Source organism: Pleurodeles waltl, chromosome 4_2 (assembly GCF_031143425.1).
Source record: "Pleurodeles waltl isolate 20211129_DDA chromosome 4_2, aPleWal1.hap1.20221129, whole genome shotgun sequence".
Classification (NCBI taxonomy): Eukaryota; Metazoa; Chordata; class Amphibia; order Caudata; family Salamandridae; genus Pleurodeles; species Pleurodeles waltl.
The window spans coordinates 745,668,560-745,682,382 of record NC_090443.1 but is presented as its reverse complement, the minus strand read 5'-3'; the positions used below and the strand labels follow the sequence as shown (position 1 = coordinate 745,682,382).

Below are 13,823 nucleotides of genomic sequence, written 5' to 3'. Positions count from 1 at the left end.
CATAGACAGTATAATATTGCAAGTCTTTCATCATTGAATCAACTGTTTTCACATCCCTATCATCAGATACAATGCCTGGTATAACTATATCATTCATGGATAACTTTAACACATACGGTATTTGAATTATTTCAGTGGGACCGTATATATCAAACATTACTTTATCCCACACAATCCCATCTGGAATTGGCACTGCAGAAATGTTCACAAAGGACAAGTCTCTTCGAACCTTATGTGATGAAAAATGTGGTTTCAATACCTCCTCCACCTGTTCAACCGCTGATCTCTCGGGAAGGAAATGACCATGAATTAACAGAAAAAAGGTAATGACAAACCCAATCCAAAGAAAAAATGCTAGGACAGTCAAAAAAAAACACAGATAATTCCATGGAAAAATAAAATACATATTTTTAAGCCAATGTATCGGCTTACGTGGACCTGACAGGTCAGCAGTTGAAGAGGCAAACGAGTCCGATAGACCATCGTTGTCGGCAAAGTAACCAGAGGCAGTTCGTGCAAAAGGCGTTGCCATAGTCAATGGAGGAGTTGGTGTTTCTCATGGTGGGACACTGTAGACAGCACCATCCGTCACGTTTGTAGTCATAGTGACTTGATCAAATGTTTCTAAGTTGCTTGTTGTTAGTGGAACCAATGCGAGATCATCATCCACCCTCCCCAAGCTTGGAGAGGCATCAGTGTTATTATAGATAACTTGAAGCGGAACTTCTTCTCCAGTAGTGAGAGGGATTCGGGAACTACTGGACATTCCTCTTGGTCGGCTGTGTAGAATTGGCCACATGTTGTAACTTGACATTGTCAATAGAAACAAAACGGTTTTCTTTGGCACCTGGCAACGGTGGTAGGATAACAGTTCTGGTACCGTGTATCCCCAACACAGGGACTGTTGCTCGATAAGAAGGACCAAATTCTTTTTTCACTGCGACCTTTTCACGCACAAGATCCCCAACTCTGGGAATCCAGCTGGTAGGTGTTACTTGCACATCCTTAATTCCTGTGGAGGCAGCATTTTTAGAAGAGTTATCTTCACGGAACTGCTGTAATGCCTGTAAAACAGTGACACGATCATTTATGTCAAAAGGTGTTTCCACCGCCTCCACACCAGGACCATCAAGTTCCGGAACAAACATTTGTATTCCGAACAGGCACTCATATGAAGTACGACCTCCCAGGCAGGTTATTTAGTGCTCTCTGAACTCCATACAGGTGGGTTAGCCAACTACGACCCGTACCTAAGACTCTGGCCGTTAAGGATAGCTTTAAATCGCCGTTTAATCGCTCCACAACAGAATTTCCCTCGGGATGAAATGGAGACGAGTACTGGAGCTGGACCCCCAATGAAGCCATGGTGTCCCTGAATGCCCTTGAGGCAAAAGCAGGGCCCTGGTCCGAATGGAATGCCGCAACTGCATATGTACCGACAAAGACTCTCAAATCTTTAATAACAGTCCGAGCGTCAGCCGAGCGTTGTGGCCACACCCACACAAATCTGGAGCAAGAATCAACAGCGACTAGTATATATTTATATGCACTATCCGGTGTTAATGGACCGCAATGATCCAAGTACACACATTGTAATGGTCTATTTGAGATTAAGAGGGGTGTCTGCGGCGGGCGCCTAGCTGTGGAAACTTTAATTTGTTGACAGATGTCACAACAAAGGACATACTGCTTAGTCTCTTTATAGAGACCAGGCCACCAATAACGGGCCTGCAAGAGTGAGATTGTAGCAGCCACGCCAGCATGTGCAGATGCCACCCCCTCATGCGCTGCTTTAATCAATTGTGGTCTTACATCTTTATTGGGGATGCCGCGTACACCTACGCCTGGAATTTTAACTTCAGCGTTCAGCATACTTTCCATCAAGTATTGGTATTTATTAGGAAATCATTTAGGATAAGGCGTACCATCAACTGTAGCTTTTATGACAGCCATAATGTCGAACGAGTCACTGCAGCTACAGTGGCAACTGCCACTGCCGACTTTGCGGCTTCATCAGCCAAAGTGTTTCCAGCAACGTATATCCCAACGCGCTTGTGTCCAAGTGTATGCACAACATGGACTTTGGGTAGCATCTCTTTCAGGTCTGCTACCTTCCCCCACAGTAATCTGTGTTTTATGGTGTTGCCTTTCGAATCTCTGAACCCATTCAAGTGCCAGTAATGCAGGTATTCATTAAAAGACTGAACGCGATAATATGAATCACAAACAATCAGTGTGAACTGAGTCAGATCTGTATGTTCTAGTGCCATTAGTAGGGCTTTCAGCTCAGCTAATTGTGCTGTACAATCCCCTAAGGTCTGTGTATAGGTATGTTGGGGACAGAATTTCTCCCCCTCCATATAGCCACTCACGACCGCACATGCAGCAGAATATTGATGTTTAGTTCCAATCGCTGGTTGCGCTGAGCCGTCGGTGTACATGACTACATTATATTGATCAATTAGCAAGGTGTCAGCGGGAACTGGATATTCAACTTCATATTGTAGAAATTCTTGAGTTTGTAACTTAGGGTCAACAATGTAGTCTACATCAGTGGCTGTTGGAGACGTAGCCCATTGTATCCATCTTGGATGAAGTGCTTTTGCGTTCAGAACGCTAGCTTTTGTAACAGCCTCAAGGGCCGGAATAGGAGAAACGACAATAATGTGTTTTCCTTGGGCAAGAGGTCTTTCTTTAATAACAGCCATCCGTACAGCAGTGAGTATTTTCTCTGTGGGTGCAAATCGTTGTTCAGCAGCGGAATACAGGTGTGATTTGTATGCAATCGGGACTGTCTCACCTTCAGTAAATGTGACATAAGTAAACCCAATGGCCCCAGCTATTACCCTGATGGCCAAATGTGTCTTATTGTCCCGTGTGTAGATGTTTTGCTGCTAGCATGTCTGCTTGTAACTCTCGAAGAGTATGTGTGTGTTCAATTGTCCAGTACTTGCCTGAAAAATCAGGATGTATTAATTCATATAAAGGTTTTATGCATGTAGCATAATCAGGATGTTCTGCCAAAATTTAGAAAGCCCAACAATGATTGTAGTTTTTTAATCGTATATGGTGGTTGCAATTGTGCACATTTTTCTAAAAATTGGGGCGCTAGGCTCTTCCCTTCACTCGACAGCTCATATCTCAGAAACAGGATGCTGAGGAAGGCAATTTTTGATGTTTCTAAGTTAAATCTGTAGCCGACTTCGGCAAACCCTACAACAATGCGGGCTACCCGTCTTAAATGTTGTAGTAACTCGTCATCCGTGAGATATATATCATCCACATATGACAATGCTTCAGGGTCCAACTCGTGTAAAATAGCAGTCACACGAGCTGCAAACAGTCCTGGGCTGTTCTTATACCCATGAGGCAAACTACAGAATTGTTTTTGGGAGCCTAGTGCGCTAAAGCTTGTTAAGTCTCTGCTTTCAGGCGCTATATTCTGGCAGAAGAATCCATTCGAGATATCCAAAGTTGTTTTATACTTTTTCCGCACAATATTGCTCATTAGTGCAGTACTATGCAAATTTTGTATAGCATATGTACGTGTATGTACGTTTAAATGTCTATAGTCTAAGACTGTTCTGTATGAATGGTACAGTTTAGCTGCAGGGAATAAGGGATTATTTATCGGTGAGACACAGGGTTCAATCACCCCCTGGTATTCTAATTGCGTAAGTATTTCTCTCACCGGTGCCCTTGTTTCATGTTTTATGGGATACTGCGGTTGTGGCTGAGGTTCACCTTTAATGGGAATTACATGGTATGGAGAATCCCTGTCCCACCCTACGTGATTTCTATATAACGCAGGTGCTTGTGCGAGAGCCCATTCTATAGAATAGGACTCAGCAAGTTCCTCTGGAACAAGGGGTGAGAAGGAAGGTTTAATAACCTCCTCCCCAGCTGGGCAGGTGCGGACAAAATCAGGCGGCATATCTTGTTCGGCCAACAAAATGTCATATATTTTAACTACACGATCCCAGAAGATTGCGTGTATGATGCGTTCAGTGTCTCCTTCCAATTGTAGAGTTACTCTATACACCCTATCGGGTTCGGAGACACGCATATCTGCTGTTTCTACTTGTATGAAGTCATCAGTTGCTTTCACCTCCAGATGCTCTAGAAGACTCCGGCGAACTATTGTGACCTCTGCCGCGCTGTCTAGCAGTGCTAGAGCCTAGTTCTTGTTCTTCAAGAGAACCCTCTTCCTGAGTCGCATGTCTAACTGAGACAGCAGCCACTTTTTTCTTTTTAAATTGTTGTTTTTGTTGTACTGGTTTCTCTTCCTTCTTTACAGAAACCTCCGAAGAGCATTGTGATTCCTGTCTCGGTTTCACGTACTCTGTTCTCCGCTCTGATCACCCACCTCTCTCATTTCTCTTTTCCGATAAGTCCTAAAAGGAACGAGATTGGCGTTTATCAGTATATTGATATCTATCAGGCGTTTTTATATTCTCTCTATTTCTGAGATTATACCTATTCTTTGGGGCCTCCGTGCCTGGAGATTCTCCCCTTTCTGTTTTTAGGTGTGTGTTGTTGTTTTTTTTCCCAGCGTTTCTTATTACCCTCAGGTTGTTGCTTAGTATTGTCTTTATTAATTTTACCCTGAAATTGAGGTTTTTGTAGTTTGGCCCCAAGGCTATCTCGACCAATACTCGAATATGTTTCCGCTATTATTTTAGGCAGTTCCCGCTGCTGATCTTGTTGCGGAACGTCACGAAGACGGATGCGCACTGCAAGTCCAACTGCTTCCCCTTTAAGATTACTTAGGATAATTGAAGAAACTGTGACAAAGTTGCCCATCAGTTGCAATCCTAAATCTAAGGCCGGGGCAGCCCCGTATTCATAGGTTAGCTAGTGTCAGTGTACCGTGTGCCGTTGTATAGAGCGCGGCAAATACCGTGCCCCATGTATTACATTGTTGAACTGTGGGAACCATCCCAAAGGGCAAGCACATAGTTAATATGTTTATCCTAAGGTCCCGTATGGGGAAATACCGCCTCCAGCGTATTAATTTTTTGTGCCAGCCAAAACGGAGTCTCCTCTCGTTTTGCTGGAACTGTACCCATAATAGAGTGTACAGTCACCAGATGTATACCTGGTGTTACTGCATGTGGTTGTGCTGGAGCAGCACGCGCTGGGTTTGTATTTAGTGTCTGCATCACAAATTGTATTAAGCGTCTATATATTGCTGTTAATTCAGTATATAAGCGGCGAACCACGGTTCCCATCATATTCGCAACCGCAGGATGAGGTGTATATGTGGGCAATAAAGGCCAGGTCGGACCATCATAACTTAGTGGACCTAACCTTACTGGTAATATTGTATGGGGTAGGGCGCCATCAAGCCAATTATTATGTTCTTGATAAGATAAAGGTATCTCTAAGTATGCATACGCCCTGTACTGCCCAGGCACGTTTGCACCTGTATATGTATGAAATGTATTTATGTTCCCATTTACTGCTGGAAATGTGACCCAAGAGTAAAACAGCTCTGTTCTATAGGCTGCGTGAGCATCCACCACAAATGTGACTGGACCTCCCCGTGCTGTAAGTCCATGTGCTAGTAAATGTGTCATAAGTGGTTGTCTCGTGTTAAGAGCTATTTGTACAGCCTGGGGATTCGCCACTATAATAGCAGCAAGGGTTCAGAAAAGGCACACCAAGGCAGGGTTTTTTTCCTTTTAAGGATCAAGCTTGAACAACCACCTGCTGTAAAATAGGGTTGCCTATACGGCGGTGGTGGAAATCTCAGTACCACGGACGTCTCCGTATACGGAACCGAGGGGTCATTATATTAAATGAGACCGAGATATACCGGTGGACCCGAAAATTTGAGCCTGGCCAAACGTTGGCGGCGCCATGTCGCGTAGGCTCTCATTATCCTAATGAGACTACTGGATTTTGAGCGGCAAGATCGTTCGCAGTGTGGGGGACTGAGGGCCACATGTAGCAAACTCCGAGATGCGACTCGGAAATTGCGAGTCTGTCCGACTCGCAATTTCTGAGTCGCAATCTCGGATGCAGAACGGTGTCTCAGACACCGTCTGCGACTCGCTATGGGGTCGCAAAGACCCACCTCATCAATATTAATGAGGTGGGTCGCATTTTACGACCCTTAGCGAGTCCCTGCACTCATAGGGATGGTGGCCTGCTGAAGTCAGCAGACCTCCATGTCTGTGACTGCTTTTTAAATAAAGCAGTTTTTTTTTTCTTCATTTTGCAGCCCGTTTTCCTTAAAGGAAAACGAGTTGCAAAATGAAAAAATAGCAAAACCATTTGGTTTCGTTTTTTCAGTGTAGGCAGTGGTCCATTGGACCACTGCCTGCTCTGAAAAAACAATCTGGGCAACATTCACAAAGGGGAATGAGTTACCACCAGTGTGACACTGGTGGTAACTGCGAGTTGCTTTGCGACCGCATTCGCGGTCACAAAGCAATTCTGAATTGCGATGCGAGTCGCAAATAGGAAGGGAACACCCCTTCCTATTTGCGAGTCGCATTCACAAATTGCGAGTCGGTACCGACTCGCAATTTGTGAATGTGCATCGCGTTAGGCCGTTTTCATGGCGCAAACTGCGATTTTCGGAGTTTGCACCATGCAAACGGCTTCCTACATCTGGCCCTTAGTCTGACCCACGGTGAAGGACCCTTGTTACTCTAAATCCGGGTTTTGCTCCGGCTAACTAGCAGTGCCTCATCTTTCCCAAATGGAAGAGACAATTGGGCAGCCGAGCGCATGACATCTTAGTACTTTCCAGGGAAGTTGTGGTCTCACTCAGGTCACAACCGGCTCTCTCATACACAGTGCGGTCTCATATATAAATGACAGAGGCAGTTTAAGTTTTAAAGATTGGTTTAATAAAACGACTGCATTTTAGATAGCAAAGCGTGAGCTGCAATGACCAGAACTACACAACACAGGAGGATTGAAATAGTAACGATGAGAGTGAAGCACAAGAATAAACTATCATAGTGCCACTAAATTATGTTCTCTCTAAGTTATATTTCGAGCACAGCATGTGAAGCTCTAAGCCTGCCTTTCAGGTTTCCCGGGGAGGACATCAACCCTCATACCTGAGCAAAGGTCTGTAATCTGCATCAGCAACGGGGCAGTCAGCATCTAGCTGTAGGTTCCTGGCCGGAATCTCCCTCTGACCTGTACGAGGACTAGGAAGTGTTTTTATAACTAACACGCAGATGTTCTAAAAAAATGTCCCTAAGTAAGGATGTGTATTTTCTATGAATACTGGAGACTAAACTTCTACCACGTTTACCGGCAGTGTACCAGACTGTAACCTTGACTGAAGCACAGGGCGATCAAGAATGCATTATTTGAGAACACAGTGCTGAACTAAGCTAAACAGTGTGATCGAGGGAAATAAAAACAAGACCGCAAAACTGGTTATTGTAAAATAACAGTGCAAGGCTGAATAAAATGTATCTAGGGCAAAGTGCACAGCGGCCTAGTATGTTAAACTAACGTGCATGAAGCTACATTAAAAATGGCTACACTACACTATGAGCCTTCTTCAGTAGAAATCTCTTGTTCATGTGGGTACGGAAGCAGCAGAAGCAAAACAATTGAATTTGCCCACTGTTGAGCTGGAATCTAACTTTTGATGGAAATCTTGCAGCCGTCTTCCATAGTGTGAGCATTTTATAGTGCTATTGAAACCCATACTGGCTCACTGGCAGAAGGCCTACTCGGTCCCAGGTTGCTAGGTGACACGCTCACACCCTGTGATCTGAAATGCTGGTCTTCGTACCCCTTCCGTAATTGTCTCCTGGTGCAGGCTTCCTCCATGACACTAAACACCATTGTCTTTTCTATGGCTACCAGGAATCTGAAAGAGTGGCCTCTGTAGTGTGAAAAACCCATTGGTGTGGCATCAATGCTGTGTCATTGACTTCCTGGAGGATATCCAAGCAACCCTCATGGACATTCCCTTCCATGGTGAGCACCTTTTTGAATAGAAACAGATTCCTCCATGAGCGCTTCAGAAAGAGCAGAGCCATTGCATGCTCACTGTGCAAAGCTTACTCAGAAAAACAATTCCATCAGCAGTGCACAACGGTTAGAGTTAAGGTTTGGCGGGCAAACAGTCTGGGCATGGCCAAACTTCATAGGTAATCCAAATGTCTCAGCACATGTATTGCTCCTTTCACGGCAGGGGTTGATCTAGGGGATGCCATCAGCGCCAGTTTCCTTATGGCTTCACTCGTCGCACAGTTGCTCTGTTTGACTTTTACTCTGCAACAGGTCTTCTTAGTGGGATTGAGTTTAGCCGACAAAGTTTGTGAACTTCAGATCCTGCCGATTTGCCCATCTTTCAGTGTTTTCTATACTGATAAACTGGTTGTTCTTACATTCATTTTTTTCTTTACAGTAACTGTTGCCTGCATTTCACATGAGTAAATCCATCACCCTTCCATCTTTCTTTCTTATCCAGAAAAAGAAGACCAGCCTCTGCAGAGATCACACCCCATGCGTGCAGTGTCTTACTACATTGGCAATGCACAGCAAGGTGGAGTGGAAGATCAGTTCCTTATGGGCATTGATGGAGCCAAATAGGGCAAAGTTGTGACAATTTAGGTTATCCTTTGTATTAAAACCTGCTCTTCTTTGGCCAAGCTTTTACCATTCAGCTGGTAATCAGGGCCACTCAGACAAAGCCATGGCTATTTCCACAGTTCTTACTACAGGCTTTACAGTAGTTGATAATGCCTGGCTACCATGTGGTCATCTTTATATACTTTGTTACATGTTACTGGGTCACAAGTCACACAGTAACATGTACTTTGCCAGAGTTTAGATAATATGCACCCCTCAGTCCCACCTGCCAATAGGTATTGCTTTTGGATTAATTCGTAAGGTGAAGAATCTGTGGGAAGAAATATCCATCAGAAGAGAAAGGTATTTAGCTTTGGTAACAATATTGCTGGTGGATACTACATCATCCTGCAGATTGCTCACCACCCTCCCGCCTCCCTGTTAGTGGCATGATTAATAAGATCTTATAGTATACAAATAAATCACATGCTAAATTGCCACTGTTAAAGATAACCTGTGGATTCTTTGAAAAAGTACCCTGAACTGATGCCAGTGCACTAGTTGGTACTTTATATACTGTGATGTCATCACATCTTGAACAGGTGAAGTTATTGTAGAGTCTTAGTGGTACCGCCTAGTGGCACTGAAAAGATATGGCTAGGCAAAACATATCAAAACCCAGCCTTCCTTCTGGTGGATATTATTTCAGTGTCTGATTAAAGGGAAGGTACAGACATATAATAAAATAATATATATTTGTGGCATGTGTAGCTGAAGCTACATATGCTCTTCAAAGTCCTGCCATCTAGTGCTCTTGGGTGTGTGCAACTTGTTTTTCTTTGAAAGAAGTCTTTTGAGTCATGCAATATAGTGACTCCTCCCATGACTGATAATGTGCATGGGCATCAGCTCCATTGCTAGATTGTTTCTTTGTTTTTTTGCCGTTGAGTTTAGACATGTTACTAATCAAGCTCCAGGTCGACACCTTGTGGTGTTAGTCGTTAGACTCCTTTGGCCTCTCCTCCCACATTGGCACAGAAAAAAACGTTCTTCGATTGGGCTCTTCTGGTTGCAGTGTCCATTGAGTCCAACTACTGGGCTTCTCTCAACATCCTCTTCGAGGACCTGCCACATCAGGCTTGCTTCTCATCTTTGGTTCTTCTCTTCAAGGATGATCCAACAGTAATGGAAAGGACACCTTTCCAATATTGCTCCCAGTACCTTTGGACCGTCCACCACCAGGTATGCAACCTTTGCCTTTCTCTCGATCACGAGGCTGCATGTTCAGCCTGCCTCACCTTCTGCTCTAAGAAGCCCTGCTGTATTGTTGAGTTCAGCACCTTGCTTGACACAGAATGGAGCGCACCAAAGGAGATGACACTCCCAATATTATCCAGGGACAGGATATCAAAGACAAGCTGGATGCAGGCCTGACTAAGGGCCAGCTTCTACAGTTCAGCCAGAGCAGCTCTCACTCTGAATCAGAGGTGGAGGGGCAGCAGGAAGCGGAGGAGCCACAGGAACCAGAGGCACAGCAGGTCCCAAAGCATTGGACCACGAGTACCCATTCCTAAATGTGAGCTGCACAGTATCTCCATGTACATGCTGAGCCCCGCCCCAGCGGGGGTTGGGTGTCAGACCCACAGACTAAGCAACAGGCTTCCAGTCTGCCACTGCCCATGGACTATGGCCTGCACCGGCAAAAAGCCTCGGAACTGACGTAGCTCCATCCACCAGCACCGAAAATGCCTCACAAGTCTTGGTTAGATTTGGCACCAACCGGCACCGAACCTCAGCTCGGCCACAAGAAGCCAGAAGACAGCTTCAACTTTGAGTCACTTGGTCGACAGCCCCATTAACTGCAGGGTCTAAGGATCTAGGGCAGCCAATAGTCTAGAGTCTCAGGAGAGGCTAACACATGTCAAAAGGCTCTGTTCACCCACAGACTGGGAAAATCTAAATTAAGCCTCCATCTAGTGCGCAATATTCTCAGCCACAGAAGAGGAAACTCACCTTGGAGGAGCAGCTTGCCCTGGAGCTTATACCTCCTTTCAGGCACAGGAAGCATCACTACTGGAGCGCTAGTCCACTCCCAACTCGTCCTCCTGCACCACACCCCCCTCCTCTTTCTCCTCATTCTCCCTTTCCACATCAGGTACCATCACCATATGGGTCACATCCACCACCTTCTCCAGAGTGTTCATAGCATTCCCCTTATGAAGGAGACAGTCCCTCAAGAACTCTTATAACCATGAACCTATTACAATGTAGGTCCCCCAGGGAGAGAACCAATCCAGATCTCTACCGAACCAAACCATCCCCTCTAGATGACAACTCATCCTATCACAAGATGGAACATAGGGAAGCCACCTTCCTGGTAAAGACACAGCCCATCACATAGTGCACCATATAGCTTTTGTGCCATGCTCAAGGGCATGCTTAAAACTATGCCGGACACCTTGAAAGATACCATCACGGCCAGGGTTGTCATGCCAAGAGTAGACTAAATACGTCAATCCTCACCTTCAGGCCCTCCCTACATCCATAGCCAGTTACTGCTGGACTTTCTGGTTGTTCACGCTGCAAGAAAACCCGCCAATATCCAGGAGACAGACAGGTGATGCCCCACTCCCCCATTAAAGAGAGCAAGAAGATTGACGCAGCAGGCAATATTTGGTGCACAAATGGCCTCTTGTTGGAGGATAGCAGATTAAATCAGCTTGCTCTTACGCCATGATAAAGCCCACTGGGACGAGATGTAGGAACTTCTCCAGCACCTCACAGACCAATATAGGCAGTGTGGCCACAAACTAATACCTGGGGGCAAAATAATATTGAGTATCACATCCTAATCTGCCCTTGACGTAGCTGACACTGTGACACCTGCTCCCTCGCCACCTGATCAGACCACAGGGGATGGTCAGTTTGAGGATCTGTTGTTGATCGAGCCAGCACCCATCGCTTTCTGCAGTAGTGGAACAGGAACAACCTGTTGCAGGCTGGCCCTTTCTACACCCAGTTCCACAGGTGACAGGGCTTCCACAACAATTACTTACTTGGAGCTGCTGGACATCCATCTTGCACTTAAGGCCTTCCTCCATCAAAACCAACACAAGGTGGTCCTCATCAAGACAGACAACATGACAGCCATGTGTTACCTTCAGAAAGAGGGAAACACACACTCTTCGCATCTGTTTACACTGGCACAGAACATTGGCATTGGACACTTCACCACAGCGTACACCTGCTTGGGGAGTACCTATGGGGAGTGAACAACAACTTTGCTGACCAGATAAGCAGGATGCAGAAACAAGTCCACAAGTGTGAAGTCCACCCTCAAGTCCTACTTCCGTAATTCAGTTGTTGGTGGTTTCCCAACTTAGATCTCTTTGCAACCGCCCAAAATGCCAAAGCTTTTCCTCCAGAGTTCAACAGTCCATGAGCAATGCACTATGGATGAACTGATCAGGGATATCTTTCTGTGCTTTTTTTTTTATTTTTATTTTTTACCTCTCCCACTCCCTCCATACATGGTTCGGAAGCTTCGGCAAATGTGCCTTACCGTCCCCCTGGTGGCCCCACGTGGGCAAAACAACCCTGGTTCACGACCCTCCCAGACATTTAACTAGTACCCCATGAGAAACTGCCAAACTGGCGACACCATCTCAAGCAGAACCAAGGCGTCGTCAGACATTCAGACCCCAGGCAGGTCAATTTTGCATTGTGGCTTCTGAGGTCTTAGAATTTGGCTACCTTAATCCGCCTGGAGAATGTTTGTCTATCCTTAAAAGAGGCACATCATCCCACCACACGGGTCTTCTGTGCAGCTAAGTGAAAAATGTTTGTCCACTATTGCCTTCCAAACGCATAGGTCCGCTCAACCCAGCAGTCCAGGACATAGTCTGTCTTCTTCATCACTAGACTTCAGACCTTGCTGACAATTCCATACATCTTCATCTGGCTGCAGTCACAGCTTACTTAAATAATAGGTAGCACCTTGTTCAGAATCCCTGTCATCAAAGAGTTCACGGAAAGCCTCAAAAGGGTTATCCTGCCATGGTACCCCCAGCCCCTATCTGTATAGATAGAATTTACTATACTCATCTCCTTTTGAACTCCTCTACTTACGGTGCCCTCTGCAGTTTCTGTCTCAGAAGGTTGCCTTTTTGTGTTGCTCTTACATCTTCAAGAAATGTCAGCGAGCTCCAGGCTTTAACTCTGGAAGATTCCTTCTTCCAGGCTCATAATGACAGAGTTGTCTGTACGACAAACCCAAAGTTTCTGCCAAAGCTAGTGTCCTCCTACAGTCTTAATCAAACCATAGAGTTACTAGTTTTCTTCCCACAGTCGGACTCCATAGCAGAGAGGGCCCTACATACTCCGGATGTCAAGCGTGCCATCCTGTACTGCATTGACAGTCCTTTTGTAAAGCTCAGCAACACTGTCGCTTTCACCAAACCACACAGAGACCACTCCCAGCCCAAAAGGGGCCGAGCTAGATGGCTTGTCAACTGTATTCAAACTTGCTATGCTAAGGGCAAAAGGCAGCTGCATGCCTCGCCCAGACCACGCTCCACTTGCAAAAAGGGGGCATTTATGGCCTTCCTTGTCAACATCCCCATACCTAACATATGTAAAGCAGCTACTTGGTCCACTTCACACATGTTCACCAATCACTACTTTGTGGACATCTTAGCAAGCCAAGAAGCAAAGGTTGGCCAGGCTGTGCTATGAACTCTTTTTCAGTTCTCTACGACAACCTCTGACTAGCCACCGTTTAGCGGAGTGCTGCTTTACATTCTATGCAGAGTAAGTGTATCCACAGCTACACATGCCACAAATGCAGTATGTTACCCTCTGAGTATCTGCTTGAGGCATGTAGCACTGTAGATTCACATGGGCCCACCTTCCTCCCTGGAAGCCACTGTTTGATGCAGATCTTTCATTCTCTTTCTCCTTTTGCATGCTTATCTACCTTTTATTGTTTAGCTCCATCCTCACCCGCTGGGCAGAAAACAATCTAACAATGGAGCTGATGCCCATGCTCATTATCAGTCATAGGAGAGGTCACTGTTCCTCAAAACTTGAAAGACTTCTTCTAAGAAAAACAAGTTGCACATGTCCAAGCCCACACTAAATGGCAGGAGTGTGCAGAGCATGCAAATCTACAGCACTGCCCTGACACATGATACTTACCCTGCAGGTATTTATTTGTTATACTACACAGGAATATAGGAACAAAAAAAGTAATTGGGCATGCAGGGTTGCCT

General features: G+C 45.5%; 1 protein-coding gene across 1 annotated transcript in view; it reads left to right on the top strand.

The window, feature by feature from the left end:
* EEIG2 (EEIG family member 2) overlaps positions 1-13,823 on the top strand; it is a 290,983-nt gene that overhangs the window by 271,508 nt on the left and 5,652 nt on the right. The gene's annotated exons all lie outside the window — the stretch shown is intronic.